Raw genomic sequence first — 17,264 nt, 5'->3', positions numbered from 1 at the left:
GGCCAATAGGAAGGCAGGTGGATGGTGAGTGGACTTGACTAATGCAGGGGTTCCCAAGAAGAGTAGAGCAGTGGTACAAGGTAACCGGAAGAGTGATTTAGCTGCCAAGTCCTTATTAGTTGGAGACAGTTTACAACAGAGGTGAACAGTTGCAATTTTGTCTGGTTCTGTCTCGCCAGGTCCTGTGGGTAAGAGTTTTTAGAAAGCTTGCTGCCTGTTGAGGAGTCTGGAATACGTGCTGCTGTCCATTGAGCGTTATCTTCAGCCAGGCTGGGTAGAGCATCACATACTGTAGGCTGGCCTTGAGCAGCTGCTGCTAGATGTGTATGAACTTCTGTCAAGCTTTGAGAGCTGCAAGTGTGAAATCTGGGTATATGGATAAGTTATTTCCATCAAAGTTCAATTTCCATTATACCCTAGGGAGGTGGAACACCATGTCCCTATCGAGCAAGTTTAGCAGTCTCGCTATGATCAGCCGTGCTGGGGTGCCAGACAGAGGTCTTTCAGCTAGAGCCCTATGTGCTCTCTCTACCACCAACAGTAATGAAAAGGCATTCATGCAGAACGTCTTCAGGAGTAGCAGTTCCACATTGTCTACCATGGGGCCAGTATTTGCTGACTAAGGGACGCCGAGCATGCAAATATTATTACTGTGCGATCTAGCACCAGGTCTTCATTTTTGGCTGCAATGACTCAAAGAACCTTTTCTAAATTGTGAAGAGTTTTACCTTTCCATGCGAGTGCACCCTCTGATGTGGAGATTTGATGCTTGGCCTCCATCAGGCAGTCCTTATTGCCATGCACGACATCAGAGCATCCATCTTTGAGTCTATGGAGGTGAGCCTTCGCTGCAAAGCTTTCAGTAATGATTTAATTAATCTCCAGCCGGATTTGAAGTGGGGAAAGGGTCCTCCACGTCCCGGGCAGTGGTTTCAGAGATGCCATCTTGGATCTGTGTCGCAGTTCAAAAGCCAGATTAGCTTGCCTATTGTCTGCTCTGCCCATCCTGTGAAAAAACTAGTGAGTGTGTGTATATAACAATTCTTAAAAAACTTTTACAGTTATATCGGGAAGAAATTTTCATTGTCCATTTACAGATGGTCATAGTGTGGATTTATTAGCGATGGTACCATCAAGAATTGTTATATACTCACACTCACTAGTTTTTTAGATATACACCACACCGCTACAATGAATTTGACAATAACAGAACACACCACGCAGTGAGAGTAATTTAGAACTGCGCAGCGACGGTATAGGCCAGGGCCATAACACCCACTAGAGGGAAAAGGGAAGGTAACTGAAGGAATGTTATTATTACATCATTTAGTCTACATTTTTTAAAATACCGAGTTACGGTGCTAGAATACAATGTATATCATTTGACCCACCGGAGGGTAGAGATGTAAGAGAACAGCCTGACAATGACACATGGGTAATCTGCGCCATCACATAACAGCCCCCACTACTGGGATTCATTCTGCGATATCATACTATGAGAGTTGGGTGGTAAAATAGTATGTACTACATATACCACAATGTGTAGCGGCATGTACAGGAAGTGACATGATTCACATCACTTCCTGTTTCACAAACACCCCATTTTTTTCATTTGCACTTTATTTTAAACAAACGAAGGCTCTGCTGCACCTGAACTGCACCGCCAGAAGAGCGCTTAGGAGTCCTAACTGGGGCCACTCACTTTATAATATATATACATATATATATATATCCAAGGATCGCCTCACGGCAACAAAGTAATGCGCACTCAGGAATCCATAGTTAGCATCATGGGTTTATTCTCAGGTAAACACGCTACGCGTTTCGACACCAATGTGTCTTGATCACACGTGAACCACCCAGCTCAGTGTGGTTAGTTATGCAAAGTACAAAACATAGAAGAGGTGACCAACATTTTACAGCGCCATGTCTTTTGCAAAACAACAGTACCGCCATCTTAGAATGGGGAAACTCGCGCTATTCTTAGGTTAAATCAAAAGCATTGCCAATACGTATCACATTTCATTGCAGAAGGGTCAGGCAAAATGCAATTACATTATATTTGACTCTAAATCTGGTGAAGTGCCTAGGATTCAGGTCGGGTTTAAATTATAAACCAGTCTTTCAAAGAACTTTGTTTTGAAAACAAACAAACAATCCATTCGGTCTAGTGCCTTAGGACTCTGTATTACCTCCATACAGATCGTTCAATTCACCCCTCATAAGCTTCTATCATATTGCAGAAACAAGACCATACCAGCAGGGACAGAGTGCACATCTAGGTGAATAAAGTCCGACTATCATACAAGTGATGGTGTCTTTCATCCAGTTAAAAGGAAAAGGTCAGGTGGACCGTGAAGTGAATGTGATGGAAGTGACTTCTCATTTTCATTTTCCTAAAGAAAACACACAAAGAACAGCTGTTAAAATCTCTAAATAAAATCAGGATTATCAAGAGTTATAACATAATTTCAGTTATGTCACACATAAATCAATCTAAACATACTGCTTTGATCAAAAGAACCTGTTTCTATACAGCTGGCCTCTCATATATTGTGGCAGGGGAGGGATAGATTAGGGGGTAATTGGAATGTCATCCCTCATGGAGGTGTGTGGCAAGTTCCTCATCGAGGTTGTGCCCCCCAGGAAATTTCGTTTCGAGCTCCATGATCCATTTCGACTCTTTCTTTCTGAGAGCCAGTTCCCTGTTTCCACCCCTTCTGCCTATATTTATCTGTTCAATGGCAAAATACCTAAGGAGGGAATTGTTGGATTGGTGGAACTCTTGGAAGTGGCGCGCAATCGGGTATCTAACATCAGCGTGTGTTATTGCTCTGAGATGTTCCTGTACCCTTTTCTTGGCCATGCACGTCGTACTTCCCACATACCGTAATTTACATGGGCATTCTAGGACATACACCACAAAAGTGGTGTTACAAGTTAGAAACTGTTTAATAGGCCTGGCTTCCTTTTTGCCTGGTATCTCAATGTTTTTCACCATCACGCTAGATTTACAGGCTTTACAGTGGCCACAAGGGTAAAAACCCTTCAGGCCCTGAATATGTTGTTTTTTAGCTGTGATGTCACCTTTTACCAGGATATCACGGAGGTTTCTGCCTCTTCTATAGGTGATGAGGGGTCTGTCGTTCAAAAGGGGACCAACTGTATTATCTGATTTCAAGATATTCCAATTATCTGCCAGAATTTTTCTGACCTTATTGGACTTGCAATTGTAGGTGGTAATGACCCTAGTTTCGTTGAGGGAGTCTTTATCTTTGTCTTTAGGTTTCAGAGTATCAGATCTGTCTACTTCTTTGATTTTAGAAACAGCTTTGGACAGTACCCCCTCAGGGTATCCTCTCTCTCTGAATCTTTTGAGTATAGTCTCTTCCTCCTTCTTGTATCCTTCATTAGTGCTACAATTTCTTCTCGCTCTCAGGAGCTCACCATATGGGATACTCCACTTTAAAGGATATGGATGCGCACTGAGAGCGTGGAGCAAACTGTTGCCGGCCGTGTCCTTTCTGTGAAGGCCGCTCGTAGCTGCTTCTGTGCGCTTTTGCCTTCAGTGACTTTTCTCGCCCACTCACCGCCTGCTGCCTGTTGCGCTGTGAAGCCAAGGAGACAGGCTCCTTCAATTCTCTACGTCCGAGGCTGCCTGACAGGGGCTGGGACTGCGAGACCCAGGGTACAGCGCGTGGAGACCTGAGCGCACCTGGAGTCTCTTCCCGCCCCTGCTCCGCCTCTGCTGATTGCCTGCTGAATCCTGATTGGCTGACGGCGCTATTACAGCTCGCGGCCCCCGCTTCGCGGGGGCCGCTCGTAGCTGCTTCTGTGCGCTTTTGCCTTCAGTGACTTTTCTCGCCCACTCACCGCCTGCTGCCTGTTGCGCTGTGAAGCCAAGGAGACAGGCTCCTTCAATTCTCTACGTCCGAGGCTGCCTGACAGGGGCTGGGACTGCGAGAGCCAGGGTACAGCGCGTGGAGACCTGAGCGCACCTGGAGTCTCTTCCCGCCCCTGCTCCGCCTCTGCTGATTGCCTGCTGAATCCTGATTGGCTGAAGGCGCTATTACAGCTCGCGGCCCCCGCTTCGCGGGTGCCGCTCGTAGCTGCTTCTGTGCGCTTTTGCCTTCAGTGACTTTTCTCGCCCACTCACCGCCTGCTGCCTGTTGCGCTGTGAAGCCAAGGAGACAGGCTCCTTCAATTCTCTACGTCCGAGGCTGCCTGACAGGGGCTGGGACTGCGAGACCCAGGGTACAGCGCGTGGAGACCTGAGCGCACCTGGAGTCTCTTCCCGCCCCTGCTCCGCCTCTGCTGATTGCCTGCTGAATCCTGATTGGCTGAAGGCGCTATTACAGCTCGCGGCCCCCGCTTCGCGGGAGCCGCTCGTAGCTGCTTCTGTGCGCTTTTGCCTTCAGTGACTTTTCTCGCCCACTCACCGCCTGCTGCCTGTTGCGCTGTGAAGCCAAGGAGACAGGCTCCTTCAATTCTCTACGTCCGAGGCTGCCTGACAGGGGCTGGGACTGCGAGACCCAGGGTACAGCGCGTGGAGACCTGAGCGCACCTGGAGTCTCTTCCCGCCCCTGCTCCGCCTCTGCTGATTGCCTGCTGAATCCTGATTGGCTGAAGGCGCTATTACAGCTCGCGGCCCCCGCTTCGCGGGAGCCGCTCGTAGCTGCTTCTGTGCGCTTTTGCCTTCAGTGACTTTTCTCGCCCACTCACCGCCTGCTGCCTGTTGCGCTGTGAAGCCAAGGAGACAGGCTCCTTCAATTCTCTACGTCCGAGGCTGCCTGACAGGGGCTGGGACTGCGAGACCCAGGGTACAGCGCGTGGAGACCTGAGCGCACCTGGAGTCTCTTCCCGCCCCTGCTCCGCCTCTGCTGATTGCCTGCTGAATCCTGATTGGCTGAAGGCGCTATTACAGCTCGCGCCCCCCGCTTCGCGGGTGCCGCTCGTAGCTGCTTCTGTGCGCTTTTGCCTTCAGTGACTTTTCTCGCCCACTCACCGCCTGCTGCCTGTTGCGCTGTGAAGCCAAGGAGACAGGCTCCTTCAATTCTCTACGTCCGAGGCTGCCTGACAGGGGCTGGGACTGCGAGACCCAGGGTACAGCGCGTGGAGACCTGAGCGCACCTGGAGTCTCTTCCCGCCCCTGCTCCGCCTCTGCTGATTGCCTGCTGAATCCTGATTGGCTGAAGGCGCTATTACAGCTCGCGGCCCCCGCTTCGCGGGTGCCGCTCGTAGCTGCTTCTGTGCGCTTTTGCCTTCAGTGACTTTTCTCGCCCACTCACCGCCTGCTGCCTGTTGCGCTGTGAAGCCAAGGAGACAGGCTCCTTCAATTCTCTACGTCCGAGGCTGCCTGACAGGGGCTGGGACTGCGAGACCCAGGGTACAGCGCGTGGAGACCTGAGCGCACCTGGAGTCTCTTCCCGCCCCTGCTCCGCCTCTGCTGATTGCCTGCTGAATCCTGATTGGCTGAAGGCGCTATTACAGCTCGCGGCCCCCGCTTCGCGGGTGCCGCTCGTAGCTGCTTCTGTGCGCTTTTGCCTTCAGTGACTTTTCTCGCCCACTCACCGCCTGCTGCCTGTTGCGCTGTGAAGCCAAGGAGACAGGCTCCTTCAATTCTCTACGTCCGAGGCTGCCTGACAGGGGCTGGGACTGCGAGACCCAGGGTACAGCGCGTGGAGACCTGAGCGCACCTGGAGTCTCTTCCCGCCCCTGCTCCGCCTCTGCTGATTGCCTGCTGAATCCTGATTGGCTGAAGGCGCTATTACAGCTCGCGGCCCCCGCTTCGCGGGGGCCGCTCGTAGCTGCTTCTGTGCGCTTTTGCCTTCAGTGACTTTTCTCGCCCACTCACCGCCTGCTGCCTGTTGCGCTGTGAAGCCAAGGAGACAGGCTCCTTCAATTCTCTACGTCCGAGGCTGCCTGACAGGGGCTGGGACTGCGAGACCCAGGGTACAGCGCGTGGAGACCTGAGCGCACCTGGAGTCTCTTCCCGCCCCCTGCTCCTCCTATTTAAGTCACACCCTCCACGCTAAGCGGGACGCGTGCGGGACGCCGGGCGAAGCCCGGGCAAAGGGCGGGCCGTCTGTGGCCGTCCGGGGACGACCGAGGACGGGACGGGCCAACCCATTAACATCTACGCCCTACAAAAAACATATAGTGATCATTGCAGAGTCACAACATCAAAGAAAGGTAACAATTTTCTCTCTTTTCCTGTCTTGCGATATTAGTGGTTGTCTCCTCACAAATGGGTCTAAAGAAACTACGCTCGCGAACAATCTTCATGAAACGAATGGGAACCGAGGAAGCCGTTAGAAAATCCACTGATAAAGGAATTAAAGCTGGCCGCAACAGCCTGACCCCAGCAATCAGTGAATACTTCTCGTCACTACCGGCAAAAAAGAAACCGGAAAAAACAATGTCTGCCATTGAAAATAAAATATCAGGAAGTCTGGAAGATCGATCTTGTCTATCGGCATCCCCCCATCTGTCTCACAATGTCAGCGACACTGTGTTTAATAACAAGTCTACTTATACAACAAGAGAACAACAACCTGAAAATTCCAATTCTAGTGCGGTGAAATCATCAACGCCTATAAAAAACCATGAGGGTGTACACAAAACAGAAGACCTGAGTATTTTTAATTATACAGCAGAACAAAAAAGTTTGATCTCTGATATTCTCTTGATAAAGGGCAATGGGAGCCCTCAAACACTAAAAGACTTATGTACACCCAACCTAAAAGCAGGAGAAAACAGTCCAGAGCTAAAGTCAACAAACACAGACACAAAAAAACTTTCTATACAAGAACAAGATTCCTTTTCAGATCCCTTTTTAATAGAAAACAATAACTTTGAAAAATCTTCTATTCCCTTATCCAAGGCTTTCTTTACCCTACAAGAAATTCTCGAATCAGTTCTCTCCTTTCTAGGTAACATCCTTGAAAACTCTGACCAAACTTTGGATGTCCAAATTGGTATTCTGAAGTTTTTAGTAGAAGAGAAAAGAAAAAAGGAGTCCTCTAAAAACATAGAAGGAAAACTAGAGGATACCAACCTACGACAAGCAAATGAAAACAAGCAAAGCAATTGTCACTCTTCTACTCAGACATCAGATGATGATTTTAAATCAACTGACAATAGGAAAAAAAAGGAATTTCTAAATGAATCCACTTTATACTCTTTGAAACGTCTGTTTAGAGAAAACCCCCCAAAAAAGCAAAAACAATTCCCGATTTTCAATAAAAAAACGGGAACGGAAAGACTTGACAAAGACTCTGTAAATGAAGGCGAGGAATCAAATGTAGAAATTAAATCTGAAATATCTCCAGGAGAAATGACACCAAACTCAACTAAGGATGTTACGCTAAAGGGAAAAAATAAAAGGAAGACAAAACCTATGAGAAGGATTCATAAAAAGCAAGCACGTAAATTGAAATTTCAAAAAATTATAATACCACAAAAAGAACTACAAGAGAAAAACGACGAGAAAAGTACGCCATGTAGGAATAAAAAAGAAGAATCCCCCAAAGGAACAACTATTGATAGAAAGAAATCCTTGAACCCAAAGGCGGATGTATATCTCCCATTAAACACAGCTATTACGACAACAGATGAAAATGCTGAAAAAATCTTTTCTGAAAAGGAAAATGACTGCAGGAATGTCACACAATCTAAGGTACTTCAATTTGAAGAACTATTTCCCACTGACAATATCCCTCTTAATAGAAGTAGGATTCTTCACCTTTTACAGAACATAAAACCTCTTCAATCTATGACAAGCAGTGACATCGACCTAGTATTACTTCCAACGCGAGGTCAAAGTAAAACTGCAACAGTCTCGTTTTGGTCTCCAGTGATACCAAGTATCATTTTGAATAAAAAAGAGATAATATACCGATTCGGTTATGACGTCATAGAGAAAGCTGAGCTTAAAGGAAACAAAAAACACCCAACTTTCAATAGTAACACGATTCTCTTTTCTACACTGCAATCGAACGAGGGACAAAGATCCTCGAGGACTCTAAGACATCAAGAGGGTATACAAAATAGAGATATAGAACAGGGAGAAGAGATACTGAAAATCCGAGTAAAAAAAGGGGAAAGGGAAGTGTGGCATATGGAACCAAAGGAAAATTACGCAGAAAATAAAATGGAGACCTCATGGACCTGGCTTCCAGGGATTTTAAACTATAACAAAGGTTCTAACCACCTAAAGCACCCTGTTTAACCAAGGTCTAAAGGTTACATCGTGGAACATCGCTGGTAGAACAATGAAAAAAATGAAGGAAGTCCTTAGAAACCAGCCCGACGTACTGACCCTGCAAGAAACCTGGGCAACAGAGCCCTTTTCACAAAAAGGTTACTATGTGTATAGTATATGTGCAAAAGCCTCAAACCGGGGCCATGCCAAAGGGGGACTGGCTATTTTAATGAGAGAGGATCACTTGTGGGCACAAGAGATAGTGGAAACCAATAGTGAGAATGTGCAATGTATGAAACTGTCTCTGAAAGCCTCCAATTTGACCACAACTAAAACAATGTTGCTTTTCAATGTATATGCCCCTCCAGGAAAAAACCACGACAGCTTATATGACGAGACCTTGCAAATTATCATACAAATAATTGATGCCCATACGTTCTCACCCTATATAATCACGGGAGATTTTAATGGGAAAATTTCCAATACAGAAATAAAAAAATGGGGAAAAATTCTGGAAGAAGAAAGCCTGGAACATATAATCCCTCAATTCCCCAACGATATTCGATCTAATAAAAGAGGGAAAACACTGTTAACAGTACTGCTCTCCATAAATGGAACAATCCTTAACGGGAATGTGGAAGGCGATATCCCGGCAGCGTACACAAGACAGGGAAATGGGAGATCATCTATTATAGACTATATCATTTGTGGCAAAGACCAGCTTGAAACTATGTCCCATCTGTGCTCCAATTTTACTTCAGAGAGCGACCATGCCGTCATGCAACTTGCAACCAGTTGGTCGGTTCTGTCCGCAGAAGAAGGCTTGATGACCCTCGACAGAAAGGAAACTCTGGTAAACAGCGATCAGCGACGTATTTTCTGGAATCCTACCTCTTTGAGTAAAATGACAAATCTGGTCGATCACCAACAGTTCTTAAGGAATCTATACTCAGAAGATCCTATAGAAAACTTCGAGACCATGCTCATCGAACTTAAGGAGGTAATAATTGAAATGAATCTTCAAAGAACTAATACATTCCCAAAAAGAAAAAATGATAACAAAACAGGGAACTCATTGATAAAGAAAACTCTAAACAAATTGATACGTGCGCAATACTTACACCCCTCTCCTACTACAAAGAAAGAAATAAACAAATTGAAAAACCAACTCAGGAGAGAAAAAACAAATGAGAGAAAATCCTTTCAAGACCGTAACTGGGTAGAATTACAAATTGCTGCCAAAGAACCAAACCAAAGAACTTATTGGTCCATAATAGCCAAGATATCTGGGACAAAAAAGAAATTACAAGCAGTACCTGTTCCTCCGAAAGAGTGGGAAATTTACTTGGCAGAACTTTACAAAAAAAATGTGGACAAACTACAAGCAAACAGTCCAGATAAGGCAAAGGAAAAAGTTATGGAAAAAATAATCCCGAAAACTACAACTATAATGGTTGAAACACACATTCGGAGGGCAAGAAGCTCTGGAGCCTTTGGTCCCGACCAAATTCCTATAAAGGCCCTACAGACAAATTCTAGGGAATGGAGCCTTTTTCTAACCCCACTTTTCAACTATATTTTCTCCACTGGTCAGGTTCCCAAGTCATGGCAAGGGAGCACTATTATCCCTATTCACAAAAAAGGTTGCAAAACGGTAGCAGGTAACTACCGCCAAATAGCCCTGATGGACGCTACCGGGAAAATTTTCGCAGCAGAGGTACTATTGCAATTGAAAAACTGGGCCTTCTCGATGGGTTTGATACCCATGTTCCAGGCAGGCTTCAGACCCAAACATTCTGTTACGGACAACATCGCAATTATCCAGTTTTTTCTGGACAAATACGTCACACGAAGAAAACAGACGGTCTACATGGCTTTCATAGATTACTCGACCGCATTCGACCGAGTGGATCGCCCCACACTGTGGAAAAAATTGAGGAGTCTGGGAATCAATGATCACCTGCTACAGGCAATAATAAGTCTCCACACAACTACATGGTGTCGTGTCCAAATGGGGGGCCAAAAAGGACTAACGAAAATAATATACACCGAAAACGGCCTTAAACAGGGTTGTCTACTAGCTCCCATGTTGTTTTCGTTATATCTCAACGATTTACCAAATCAACTACAAAAGGGCTCAAGCCTGCCCCCAAAAATTAACCAACAAAGAGTTCATTTGTTGCTCTATGCGGACGATATAGTCCTATTCGATCTTACACCATATGGTCTGCAAATATCTCTGGATATTCTGTTCAAGTATTCAAATGACAATTTTTTAATCCCGAACGTAAGAAAAACCAAAGTTGTAGCCTTTTCTGGGAGGAAGAAAAGTGTCAAATATAATTGGAGGCTAGGTGATGAAAAGGTCGATGAAGAGAAAGAATATATTTACCTCGGCAGGATTCTTTCCAAGAATCTAACAAATACAAAGCATATCGAAAAGTTAACGAAAAAATCTGACTTACATGCAGGAGCACTATCGAGACTATACAACGCCACGGGGAGCAGGCACTTTTCCTCACTAATAAAAATATATAAAGTTAAAATACCAGCGGTCCTGTCTTATGCCACAGAATATATTCCAATCCAACAATGGGGCTTCATGGACCGTCAGGAGGGAAAAATCTTGAGAAAAATAATGAAGGTCCCAACAGCTACTCCAGTTCAGGTCCTACGGCTGGAATTCGGAATTACTAGCGCTTTTGCCACTGCCGTGGCAAACATAATTAGATGGGCCTACCATCTCCTTCATGCTACGGAGGGAACTCTTAGATTTCTGCTACAAAAAGAGACTTTTGGCACAGATGTAGTTAAACAAACTTTCTTAGTGAACATGTCTGCGGCGTTCCAAATGGCTGAAATCTCTACAGAAATTTTGCAGACTTGGTCCGTGTCACAACTAAAACTCTTTCTCAAATGTTTTACACCTAGGTTAAGTTATGATTTGGACTACGCTCACAGCTATAGGCTAAAAATATTCAAGCCATTCACTACACTTATAGAGTATAAACATATACAGCCATATATCTCTTTTTGTCTTTCTCATAGTGCAAGGAGGGTAATTTTCATGTATCGAGCTGGGATTTTACCTGTACAAGCTTATAAAACAAAATGGTTACCTGGAGATCACTCCAACTTATGTTTGTTATGTCAAGGGGGTGAGCAGACTGTGGAGCACTTACTGTTCATTTGCCCTAACTCTAAGGTGGTAGCAGCTCGCGCTCAGTATATTTCACCGATATACAGATCCTGTAGGCTAACTAAGGAAAAAGAAATTTTAACAACGGCCATAAATCCCCCGAACGAATTTGTATGTTATAATCTGTACAAATTTTTTAAATCCATGTTAGTTTTATACTAATTATTGATGTACTTATCTTATGTAAAGTTCACTTTTTATCTCATGTTATATTTGTGGTCCTCGGTTGAGTACCAACACAAATAAAATCTTTTTGACTTTGACTTTGACTTACATTTACTCACTTACACAATTATACACACAACACATAGTAACTCATAGTTAATATGTTAAAACATTGCAATTATACACTAATTTATATAGTTACTCTCACAATCACTGACTCTTACATATACTTATTTATATACACCAACTCTCACATACAATGCTTTTTATTTTTTTACTTTGTTGAAGATGTACAACTGAAACATATACTCGCTCACCAACACACAAATAAATACACTCTGTCACCCAAACAACTGTTTCCACATGCACTCTTTAATCTATACACCTAGTTAATCATCCATTCACACATCTATGCATAGAGTTACACACAACCCATTCAACCACACACAAAGTCAGTGTCCCATACAAATACTCACCCAACTCATCAATAACTAATATACACACTCATGTAGTTAGTGACCAACTGATGCAGCATGTTATACAACAACAGAGACAGTGATGCACACATTCACATAGTTTAGTTACTAATCCATGTATTAAGTGAGACACTTTTAATTACTCACTTAAACAGACCGTCAGACAGCTACTAAATCCTCCATCCAGACAGTTATATATCCACTCAATATTCAATACAGATTGGAATATATACATAATACAAATTTAAATTTCAAACTAAACCACATTCACTGGATGATGTCATCAGTGATGTAATTTGAGATGTCATCAGTGATGTCACTGACAATGTCATGAATGATGTAATATGTGACATCATCAGCAGTGCATTGAAGAGGAATTTCTATGGTTTTGTACGAGTGAAATGTCCAGCTAACTATGACACCCCTGAAACCTCTGTTTTTTTCTGTGAATCTATATATATATATATATATATATATATATATATATATATATATATATATATATATATATATCACACACAGGTTGCCCATTTAGAGGAGCCCACACAAGGGAAGTATAGCTCACTCATTTTTAATGAAAGACGGCCGGTCCGGTCGTGGAGGATGCCCCGCTGGTGGAGCGGACTTGCGGCGACGCCAGGTGGCGTTCGCCATTTGCAGGACAAGGAGCTGATAATGGAGCTGTTATTTGTCATCACAGTGGTGCGGAACAACAACAGCAACCAATCGGTGTTTTATATTGAACATTTGAATATTTACACTATAACGCAGCGCCTCACTGGAGGAAAACAAGGACTTAGGAAACCAGGAGGCCGAGCGAGCGGCCGCGTCCACGAGGGCGGATTCCTAGGAAGTATTTAATTGAACATTACGCTGTGGATGGTGTTTGGTCATTGAGCCTATGACTAAGGGTGGGAGCCCGAAACGCGCCAGGCTGTACATGAAATAATTTGCACGCTGTCTTTGAACTGATCAATTGCTGTGGTGCGGCTTTCATTAAAAACCAGTAAGCTATACTTCCGTTGTGTGGGCTCCTCTAAATGGGCAACTTGTGTGTGATATATATATATATATATATATATATATATATATATATATATATATATATATATATATATATATATATATATATATGCATATATATATTTATATATATATATATATATATATATATATATATATATATATATATATATATATATATATATATATATATATACACAACTTCTTAGAAAGTTAAGCCCCACCTAACAAATATGGGTTATACAAGCACAAAAGAGAGTAATACAAATGAATAAACACACTAGAAGTGAAACAGGACTAATCTATCACAGCTGTTCTGGTTGAGCAACTACTATTAATGACCCTGTTCAGAATAACATAATCATCTAACAAACATCCTATAATAATTTTACAAATGTATCTGAAGTACAACTTTGTTACAAGTAAAGATTATAAGACGCTAGCACTAGCTCTTCAGCACAAACGGTAACAATTTCAAAAGGCTGTGGGCCTGATTTAGAGTTTGGCAGATAGGGTACTCTGCCACAGCGTAGCAGCTCACCATGTCCGCCAAACTGATGGTCCGCCTACTCTATTTACGAGTCATAAAAACTGTCATGTTTCCAGTGGCAAGGCCCTCATTGGCTTTGTCGTGCAAAATTCTACACTTATAGCCCAGTAGAGTGTAGCCATCAGTTAGATGCACTTAGAGTGGACGGTCTTATGCCCCTGTTTTAATTTGGGACTGCCAGCAATTTACTGGTGGTCCTGAACACAAAATAAATTATAAATGACCCCCAAACACTGGGAGGAAACTACCGGTGTCAGGGGCATTAAAACAAATTTCGAGCTTGTAAGTTTCTTTTTGAAAAGCAATAAAGGTTGCTGAACGACCACCTGAAACGCCACTCAGCAAACTTTCAGGGCCTTATCCTCTCCCTCACAAGGCAACCTGACACCACCAGACTCAGCTTCCAGAAAGGAATGAAAGACGGCCAGCCTGGTAAGCAGCAGTTGTAGGAAGATCAACTCAGAGTCCTTATCCTCGGACCCACCACCTCAGCATGGAACGACACCTGGTGGCGCACCGCCCTCGGTAACCCCCATCCACACAGACCATGCCCGGAACCTCAGCATCATACTCAAATCCTCCCTCACCATGATCTGACAGATCAACGGTGTCTCCTCCACGTGCTTCAACACCCTCCACATCCTTCGCAAGACTTTCAAGTGGATCCCCCCCGAATCCAGAAAGACCGTCACCCACGCACTCATTGTCATAACAAGCAGACTATGGAAACTTCCTCTACACCGGAATCAACAAATCCCTGCTCTGAAAACTCCAGACCATCCAGAACACCGTGGCCAGGCTCATTCTCGGCAACACACGGCATGAACACATCACCCAGCACCTACAAGACTTCCGCTGGCTCCCCTTCGAGAAGAGAGTAACATTCAAGCTCGTCACTCACACCTACATATCCCTCCACAACACCGGACCCCAAAACCTCAACGAAAGAGTATCCTTCCACCCACCCAAGAGAAACCTCTACTCCTCTTGCCCTCGCCAAAACAACACGCATCCGCAGAGTCAGAACGGGTGGAAGAGCCTCCTCCTACATTGTTGATGAAACATGGAATGAACTCCCGCTTAAAATCAGACGTTCCCCCACTCTGCACACCTTCAGGAAGAGCCTCAAGACCTGTATTTTTGACTGATTCGGAGCTGTACCGCCTCACCTCCCCCCATCACCTCGAGACCCTCGCGGGTGAGTAGCGTGCTTCACAAATCCCTGATTGATTGATTAATCAATTTACAAATAGGACTTTTAAGTGAATACGTTTACAACTTTTTGCTTATTTATAAAATTCGAGTGTAATCTACTACTAAAAATAAATAAATACATAAAGTAGTAAAATTAGCACCACACATGACCAATCACTGATACTGCAAAGTCTTCCTATGAACAATAATGGAGTTAGGGAATGAAAATAAAACCCCATAGCAAATAATGTAAAATTAAATAAAATTATAAAAATGTATCAAAAATATAAATATAATTTAATATAAAATATATATAATGTTATAGTTTGAATAGCCTATTTTGAATTAAAACATTAATATAACAATATTGTGCTACTAAAATATAACATTAATTTTAATTATTATATACATCACTTTCAGTAATTATTAATGCATAGTATAAATATTATTTTTCTTCATCAGGAATTTATTTTTAATTTAAATATCAAACAATACTTTCAATGTCATTTAATGTATTTCGATTAATCAAAGATTAATTTCAAAATTCATTAATAGTGCTGCAGCACTTTTTTTATTTTGTTCTAAATTTAAAATAAATATACAAAATGAATTTACAATAATATTTAACAGGACACTATTGGTAACATTTATTTTTGAGTTAAACTTTTGTATTTGTTCCTATACTTTACCTTGTAGAGATCTCTGCCTGACTGTGGAGACTCCCTTTGGGAAAGATTGGAGAAGATTAAATAATTAATTTTACTTGTATATATTCATTACATAAGCTTTATGTTAAATATTAATGCAAATTATGTTTTTATATTTATTTTAAGTAAGGGAAGAAAATTACAGCACTAGTACCTTCATTTTGAAATACATTTTTAATTAATGGAAAAATATCGAATTGAAAGTATTTATTTGAAGTTTAAAGTAAAAAATGTATCATGCATTAGTATTTATTAAACTTAATATATATGATTAATTGAAATTAATGTACTTATATTTCAATTCAAATAGTATTTTATTTATTTTTAAATTCAAAAAAGGGTATTCAAATATGTTATATATTTTTTACCATGAAACTATATTTATTTATATTTTTAACACACTTCAATAATTTAATTCACTTTAACTTTATTTTCTAATGAATTTTATTTTAATTCACTGCTTTTCTAATTGAGGGTGAATCATTTATGGAACACGTGTGAAACAAGCACTCAAGGCAGAAATGCACAGGAACATATGCTTTATTGACTGTATGTCTCCACAGCTTCCAGGAACTGACAACCAGGTCCCTGGGATTCAAACAGTAAGGTTCCATCACTATGACAATGACATCACAAGGAATACATGCAGAGGTAATGGCCATAGAGTTAAAGAGAAACTACTACAACATCTCCTATCTTTCAATAGAAACATAACTTAAGAAGAAGAAACAAGGAAAGAAAAGAAGAAATAGAAAAAGTGCATAAAAAACTCAGATGGGAAAATGGATAATAAATAAAGAAGAAATCACAAAGATCACTTGGAAATATAACATACAAAAGTACTGGCAATGAAGTAAACAAGGAAAATTACAAATTCAAACGATCTGGCAAAACACTAACCCTGCCAGATCTACGTGGAGGAACATATTTCACAGGATTAACATCCATCTCCCTCTCTTTGTCTTGCACATCAGATTGGGCATTTTCCTCCGAATTAAGACCCAACTGCAACACCACTTTCAAAGGTATCTTATAAACTCTAGAGAGATTCCACCAATGTTTCCCATTAATTCTTACAGCAAAACGTGAAGCAGCATCCACCTTAACAGGAGGACCAAATTTAGACCATCCTTTAGGGACATTGTGTGGAGATTTAATCCTGACCTTATCCCCAACTTTGACTTTAGAATTAAAAGTTTCAGAATATTTGCTCATCTCTTTGGAAGACACACTGTTCTTTCCTTGATCTTGTTTGTCTTTCACCGCCTTAGTTTCACAAACTTTAGACAGCATACCCCACTTTTTCATCCGTGCGGGACACATGTGAAAAGAAGCTTCCCTTCCTCTAAGTAGTACAAAAGGACTTGAACCAGTGACAGAGCTTGGTGTAGTTCGATGTGCCCACAGCATGCTCTGCACAGCTTCCCTGATGTCAATATTAGCAGACACAGCCCACTGAACACACTCAACTAAAATTCGATTATTGCGCTCAATAAAACCATTGGCCTGTGGGTGGTACAATGCAAAACGCTGGTGTAAAATCCCAGATTGACTAAAAAATTCCCACATTTCTTTTGATGTAAATTGTACGCCATTGTCTGACACGATTTCTTTAGGAAAACCTTCCCTCCCAAATAAACTTTGTAAAAATCTAATTACCTCTTGAGAGTTCGGGTCTGTCATAAAATGGACTTCCCACCGCTTACTAAAATAATCTGCCACAACTAAAGCAAATTGGTATTTACTT

The sequence above is a fragment of the Lissotriton vulgaris genome, chromosome 4_1 (genome assembly GCF_964263255.1).
Source record: "Lissotriton vulgaris chromosome 4_1, aLisVul1.2, whole genome shotgun sequence".
Taxonomy (NCBI): Eukaryota; Metazoa; Chordata; class Amphibia; order Caudata; family Salamandridae; genus Lissotriton; species Lissotriton vulgaris.
This window is presented reverse-complemented; position numbering follows the sequence as displayed.